The sequence below is a fragment of the Canis lupus genome, chromosome 23 (assembly GCF_011100685.1).
Source record: "Canis lupus familiaris isolate Mischka breed German Shepherd chromosome 23, alternate assembly UU_Cfam_GSD_1.0, whole genome shotgun sequence".
Taxonomy (NCBI): Eukaryota; Metazoa; Chordata; class Mammalia; order Carnivora; family Canidae; genus Canis; species Canis lupus.
Window position 1 is genome coordinate 23,644,651 of NC_049244.1, and position 8,405 is coordinate 23,653,055.

Below are 8,405 nucleotides of genomic sequence, written 5' to 3' on the forward strand. Positions count from 1 at the left end.
ACCTTGCTCAAGGCCAGCTACACAATTTGTACAGACCAATACAAAATGAAAATGTGGGGCTCCATGTTCAAAATGTAAGATGAAAGTGCAATTAAAGGTACTGGAATACAAAGCTTTTCCCTTTTTTCCATGGTTTCTCTCTCAATTTATCATTGTGTTTTATTCATTTGACATTTAATGCCATTCTAAGTAAAAGCGAACTTCAAATTTCAAACATTAGCATGAATTGTACCATTCATCTTTATATTGTACAACACTAGTTTTAAATGCAAACATAATGGCATTTAACTTAAATGTGCACAATCACCAAAATCACATAATTCACATCTTAATAGCTCTTGCCTGCATATGTATTTCATTCTTACCAGAACAGTAGAAAAGCTGCACGAGACTAAACTGTTTTTAGTTTTTATGTATGTACATTCTATCAACACTTTCAACCTTCAGCTTACTTATAGGATGGACTGAAAAGAAAAGGAATTAGGTTGTCCTGTCTTTTTCTTTCTATGTCATCATTTTCAGTGTTAGTTGTTAGAAAATAATTATGTTCTTCATTTACGTTTTATAGAACACCATTGCCATTCTGTGTTTGAAGCAAGTTTTGGTTCAAATGAAAAGCATGGTTTCTGAGTGCTGTTAGTCCCCCATATACCAAGATAAAGAGGTACTGACAGGGAACCTGAGCACTGCATTTCAGAGGACTCAAAACACATTGCTAAGAGAAAATTCAGAGAGCTTTACTTGATATGAATATTTTACCGAGCAAGAGACAAACTGAATCGGCAGACTTCAAACCAAAAGTGTTTTGAAGCTCAACTGTCAGCAGTTACAACTCAATTCATAAGGCATGAATGAGGGGGTACTTTGTGTGTGTGTATGTGACTGGTTACTAGAAACTTACATTTTTTATAAAGTATAACTGCTAAGCTTACTTGTTTGTAGCTGATTGTCCAGGAAGCTGAGAGGTAACACTAACATGAAGAAAGCTTAAGTTTTATTTAAGCATCTTGGGGGAATCAAGATAAGCATTAAAGACTCTTGAGACAATAGAATATATAAGGGATATAAACAATATCCTAACAATAGGATAATACCAAGTGTTTGGAAAAATACTTCCAAAAGCTTAAATACTTGTCAGCAGCTACTGACTTATCAGGTGATCTTTATGAGAACAAAAATTACATGAACTTGAATGATCAGTACTGAAATCCTGGTTCGTGATCTTCAAAAGACCATGAAAACAACACGGTGACCAAGAGTAATGCTAAAGTGTCCATTCATCCAAACTTAACCAACTATAAAGATCAACTGGGTTACAATTAGATTCAAATTTTACTTTTCCAAGTCAGTCTGCATTTTGAGGGGGATAAAATGTAATCGGGTTTCAATTTCCCCCAAGTTATTTACATAAGCATAACATGATTTATTAATAAAAATACATATTCTTTCTTGTTCAGCTAGTAAATAACCTAAGGCTATGTGGTTCTCTAATATAATGCTGGCTAAAAATTTTATAGATTTTTGTTGTAACTGTAGAGATTTTGTAGTAGATAAGGTCTCTTCTAATAAGGTTCAACTGCAATCTTTCATTGATGTCTTTTCCAATAAACCAAGTCTCTAGATTTTAATATATGGACCCATTGTCTCCTTTTGGAAGTGGATCTCAGAAAACTTTTTGGATTGGTGGAAATAAGTATCTGAATATTGCATTTGTGTCTTACAATAATGAATCATGGCATGACTATTCAGGACAGGATAAGTAAGATGATGTCTCACTTCAAGAGACAGTATTGCAAGTAGGAGTTTCTTCTAAGTAGAACTATTGCTATATAGTGTGAGCAATCAGGTATTTAATAAGAGATACTTCTATGGAAACAAAAGAAAAACAAAGGTTAATAGAGCAAATTACAAGCTAGTTTAAAAATTAGTTTCTGGTCTAAAGAGCAGTCAGTGAAGAATATTTCTAGACTTGAGCTGGAAGCATCTCTACATGGTGGATTGAAGATGGCAGTTTCAATCTGATGGATTTTCCTGGTTTGCAACTTTAATGTCTATGACGTCAAGGTGTTTTGGTGAACTCTCTAAGTGGCCTATACAGAGACAGGTATGAAGACTGTACATATATGATCTGTTGTGGTGATACCTCTGAAGCTTTGCATGTTTTCCTTTGTTTTTTATTTTGTTTTGTTTAACATTCCAAGTTATTCTTTCTATCTTTATTGATTTCAAGATTTGACAGAGAAAACTCTTTGGGGACCAGGACAACAGCAATCATATCACATTATTTTAAAAACTTCAAGTTTCAAAAGCAAATTTTTTTTTAAAAAAATACAATTTTGAAAAAAGTAGAGTTTTGACTTGAGTTAGATACAGGGATTAAAAATAGCACACACTTCAAGGTCACATGGTCTACAAATGGTGGAAATACCTTTTCAGAGTAGTTTTATTGGTATATATTTTTAAAATATTCAGAAAGGCTCAACCTCAAGCAGTCATAAACATAAGCAAAAGTGATTTAACTCTTAAATATTCAGAAAACCTCTCTGTCCACACAAGTTAAATTACATTTTCACATATGTACATACATACAGACATACATACAGATTTGTTTGTGGTAGCTAAAATCTGCTATTCCAGCCCACATGTAGTTGTCCCCCTTTATAGGGCATGGAGAAAAGGGTAGTTTTGGGTTTTAGTGATTCTAAGTCACAGGTGTAGGAGAGAATTGGAAATGTGAGTTTGAAGAGTTTTGGCCAGATATGAGGACACAAACTAGAAGAATCAGAAGAATTCAGGGTACAATACAGCTTACAGGTTAATAAGAAAACCTCAGAGACAGTGAGCAGAAATAGAATTGGGCACACTATAGTTTTCTATTGAAATGGGCACACTATAGTTTTCTATTGAAATACAATTTTTTTTCTCTATAGTCACCCCATTTTTACTAAAGACAATTACAGCAACTGAGTTGTTTGTGAAATAATCTCATTAAATTTGGCCTAGTCATTTACACAAGTGCAGGAAGAATAGTGATTTTATGCACATTTAAAAACATTAAATTTCAGTTAAAGTTTTGCTGATGATCCAACGGGCTTCATTGACTCCATAAAGTCAAGTTTAGCTTCTTAAAACTATCTGGTAGTAATCAATGTCAGGTTAGGTTAAGAGGTGTGAAAGTTCAGTGAGACCCAGAATGAATATACAAGTTTAAAGATAAAATCATTGAGACTTTGAAATAGAATAGAGAGCCCAGAAATAAACCCATGAAAATCTGGTTAATTAATCTTTGACAAAGGAGGCAAGAATATACAACAGGAAAAAGACAGTCCTTCCAACAAATGTTGGGGAAACTGGACAGCTACATGCAAAAGAATGAAACTGGACCACTTTCTTACACCATACACAAAAAAATAAACTTAAAATGAATTAAAGACCTCCATGTGAAACCTGAAACCATAAAAATCCTGAAAGGAAAGGTAATTTTTCTGACATAAGCCATAGCAATATCTTTCTGGATATGTCTCCTGAGGCAAGGGAAACAAAAGCAAAAATAAACTATTGGGACTACATCAAAATAAAATGCTTCTGCACAGCAAAGGAAACAATCAACAAAACTGAAACTACTGAATGGAAGAAGATATTTGTAAATGACATATCTGATAAAGGGTTAGTATCCAAAATATATAAAGAAATTATACAACTCAATACCAAAAAACCCCCAAATAACTCAATTTAAAAAACGGGTAGACATTTCTCCAAAGAAGAAATATAAATGGCTCACAGACAGATGAAAAGATGCTCAACATCACTCATCACCAGGGAAATGCAAATCAAAACCACAATGAGATATCACTTCACACCTGTCAGACAGCTAAAACAAAAAACTCAAGAAACAAGTCTTAGCAAGGTTCTGGAGAAAAAGGAACCCCTGTGCACTGTTGGTGGAAATGCAAACTGGTACAGCCATTGTGGAAAACAATATGGAGATTCCTCAAAAAATTAAAAATAGAACTATCGTATGATCCAGTAATTCAAAAGACATATGCATCCCTATGTTTATTGCAGCATTATTTACAATAGCCAGATTATGGAAGCAGTCAAGTGTCCATCTATAGATGAATGGATAAAGAGAAAAATACACAAACACACACACATGCACACACACACAAACACAGTAGGATATTAGTCATTAAAAAAAGAATGAAAACTTGCCATTTGCATCAACATGGGTGGATCTACAAAGTGTAAAGCTAAGTGAAATAAGCTAGTCAGAGAAAGACAAATACCATATGATTTCACTCATATGTGGAATTTAAGAAACAAAACAATGAACAGAGAAAATGAACAAAGAAAAAAAGAAACAAACCAAGAAACAGACTGTTAACTATAGAGAATAAACTGGTTGTCTACCAGTGGGAGTGAGTGAAATAGATGAAAAGGATTAAGAGTACATTTATCACATTACTCAATGTACAAAAACGTTGAATCACTATATTGTATACCTGAAACTAACATAATGCTGTAGGTCAACTATATTGGAATTAAAATCTTTTAAAAATTGTTAAGAATGTCAAGAATTTCAGTAAACCAGGTTATGAAGCCCTTCTCAGCACAGAGCTCCAAGTATAAAGTATGTGTGCCATGGAAGCCATTTAGCAAATCTCCTGAACACGATATGGCAATGGGGCAACAAGAGACAAGATGGTCACATATACTGCATGTTATCTCATTTGTTCATGTGCATGTTCCATTGTCTTTTCAGACTTCACTTACAAATCACAAGCTCAAAGATACATTATTAAGCATTTCAAAATGGCAAGAGCAGAACATTAAACCAAGTGCAAGACTTTTCTGAGCATAGATAGGTCACATGCTCAGAAAGCCAGCCCTGCTCTCACTTTCCAATTCATAACCTCTGGCCTCAAGCAATGTAAAAAATTTAAAAATTAAAAAAATTTTCTGATCCTTTTTTATCTTCTCAAATGACTGTCAAATTTAATCATAAATATCCCAAACTGCAATGAGTTTTATCATCTTTTCAAATCAAACAAGCGAACAACTGGACACACAATTTATATTACCTCTTAATTTTTCCCATGTTAGAGGTATCTGAGTGGCTCAGCCAGTTAAGCAGCTGCCTTTGGATCAGGTCATGATCCCAGGGGCCTGGGATGAAGCCCCATCTTGGGCTCCTGGCTTAGTAGAGAAGTCTGCTTCTTCCTCTCCCTCTGCTCCTACTCATCTGTGCTTGCTCTCTGTCTCTCTCTCTCATCACTCTCTCAAATAAATAAAATCTTACAAAAACACATTTTTTGTATCTTAAGTGTCTTTTTGTATTCTTTCTGAGTAGTGTTGAAAGGCAACATCACCTACCATATTAGGTACCTTCTTCATGCACTACTCTATTGCCTATAACTCAAGTCCATTTTATAAAAGTCACACATTAACTCACCATTGTGTGTTCCATTAGAAAAATATTTCTCAACCAGGAATTACCAGAAAGACTTAGGGTGGGGCAAGGGGAGTCATCAATGAAGGCTGTCATGTTATGAGTCCTAGGATTTTTCTGAAAAGAAAACCATACCTTCAGCAAATGTGTAAACGGGTCCATAATCCTCCACGCCTCCAAAATTTTAAGAAGCACTTCCCTGGATTCTCTTATTTTATAAAACTTTAATGTATAGGATTTGTCAATATAATTCTACATCATTCAGTATATTATCCTGTTTTCCAAAGTTCTGGCACCTCTAGTAATTTTATAAGCAGAACCAGACACTTTGATTCTACTTTTGTATTTTTTAGGATTTCATTTCTAAAATTTTCTTTACATTTCTAGCATTTAAAAGATTTTAAGTATTGTCAAATATATTTTGATTATATCTTAACGTACAGCACTTCACACAATTCATGATTTTAAATACAAATTAAATCACATCTGAATTTCTAAGCCTAAATCTATTGTGATAGTGACACTGCAACTGTTTGAAAATTACTGAAAAGCATGTCATTTTCTTGAAATGAACTTAGTGTAAAGGCAGCAAAGAGGTCCTTATAAGGAATGTCTGAATCTGACTTGGTCACCAGTATTAGGCAAAGTTGGCAAAACCTAGCAGAACACATCAGTAGGTTCTGTAAATGTCCCGTGAAGCTAGAACATCACCAGTGGAAGACCATCAATGAAGGTACTGTCACAGCAGTTAGAATCATCAACACCAATACTGTACAAAGTGTGCGATGTATGTCTGAAAATGAGACATTCCAATTTTTTGCAGAGCAAAAATCTCCACGATGACACCAGTGGAGACAGGCAGAACCCCACTAGTACAGTGAGGTCAGGAAACTCTAGCACCCCATCGATAGCTAACTGGTTCCTGAACAGCAAAGTTTGCTCCTGAATATGTTGCCCCTGTGACAGAATTCCAGAGAGCAACAGACATGAAGACCCACAATGGAACCAGAATCCAAACCAGCTCATTGGCTCTAAAGGGGTGGCAGTTATGCCAAACATACAGCTCTGAAACAAACCTCTGCATATTCTTTTTAAGAGAGCCAGAGATGGGGATCCCTGGGTGGCTCAGCGGTTTAGCACCTGCCTTCGGCTCAGGGCGTGATCCTGGAGTCCTGGGATCGAGTCCCACATCGGCTCCCTGCGTGAAGCCTGCTTCTCCCTCTGCCTGTGTCTCTGCCTCCTCTCTCTCTCTCTCTCTTTCTGCGTCTCTCATGAATAAATAAATAAAATCTTAAAAAAATAATAATAATAAGAGAGCCAGAGTCAAGGGGGGGGAGGGGCAGAGACAGAGGAGAGAATGAGAATCCCAGGCTGACTCCACCTGCTCAGCGCAGAGCCCCAGGCTGGAGCTCTTTCACACAACCTGAGATTGTGACCCAAGTCAAAATCAAGAGTTCTCAGCTTAACCAACTATGCCATCCGGGCACTCCACACCTCTGCATATTCTTTAGATAAGTGAGCCTAGCAAGTCTTTTGGACCACCTCAACTGATACGCATGAACTGCAACTTCTTGGTTATGATGCCTTGCAATGTTTCTCATTTCTGGCTACAAATTTTCCACTGTGGCCAGGATGTCCTCCTGCTGGTAGGTCCATGACTGCCTGACTCTGCTGTGCAGGGTTATGACCGTGACGCCCGCAGACCTACCAGGGCAGTGTGCAAACCGAGTAGCATCTCCTCCCCACCCTGCACCTGTGCCAATCTTGCCAGGGCCACTGCCCACACCTACAGAACAGAGTGATTAATGTCATCAGTTGAGGTTGGTGTAAGTGGCAGGCCCCATACCCTGAGCTGCAGTGCAAGCAGCAGCTGTACTGTACCTACCACTAAGCCTTTCTTGATGCTTCTGCACATATAAGCCACACCCCAGGAATAATGGAAGTGATCCCGCTCATAACACTTGGAGAACAAGTTGTTGGCTAAAGACAGATGTTCTGATCTCTTCCATCAAGCCAAGAAGGCATGAGGGTGAGGTCTAGACAAGACTGAGGATGTGGGGGCACCTGGGTGGCTCAGCTACTTAGCATCTGCCTTTGGCCCAGGGTGTGATCTCGGGGTCCTGGCATCGAGTCCCACATTGGGCTCCCTGCATGGAGCCTGCTTCTCCCTCTGCCTATGTTTCTGCCTCTGTCTCTCTTGTGAATGAATGAATGAATGAATGAATGAATAAATAAATAAATAAATAAAATCCTTTAAATAAAGAATAAGGATGTAAATGTTATCTAAAAAACAAATTTCATGATGAATTGAATGCCTAAATTCAGAACAACTGCTTACATTTCATTTACTCATTCTTTTATTGTCTCGGTGAATACTTACTAATGGCAAATTGCTAAGTAGATGCTGAATATTTAACTACATACAGGCACATATAGTTTCTACCTTTATGCAAATTGAATAAACAGACAATGAATGATAAGTCAAGGCCACAAGGGGTACGAAAGGAAAAGTAGGAAAAGTGCGTGCACGGCACCAAGGATGAACAAAGCAGGCTGATTAAGGAGGCTTTAGGGGCAGATAAGGCTTTCTGGAAAAATTTCACCTCTACAATAAGACCTGCAGCATGAATACGACGAAGGCAACCCCGGTAAAGGAAAGACTGCTCTTGACAAACAAACAAACAAAAAACCCAGCATGGGCAAAAAGTAGCAAGACGAGTTACAAGGCAATGAAATTCAGAAGTGAAAGTAGAAACCATAGGGCTCTCTAAAGCCCAAAGATCTTTGGGAGTTTGAACTCGATCTTAAACGCAGTGAAGAGCCACTTAAGAGTTTCGCACTCCATCATATTTGCTTTATCAAAATATCACTCTGTGAGGAACAAAAGGGAGTGGAGGCTGCGGTCAGAGTAGGTACCGCTACAGTTCACAGAAAGGGAGGAGGAATCCGGCCGGAT

At 37.4% G+C, this 8,405-nt stretch overlaps 1 pseudogene; it reads right to left on the reverse strand.

Annotated features, from left to right (window-relative positions):
• Positions 1–6,004: 6,004 nt before the first annotated feature.
• On the reverse strand, positions 6,005–6,533 carry LOC100684293 (annotated as a pseudogene).
• Between the last annotated feature and the right edge of the window lie 1,872 nt (positions 6,534–8,405).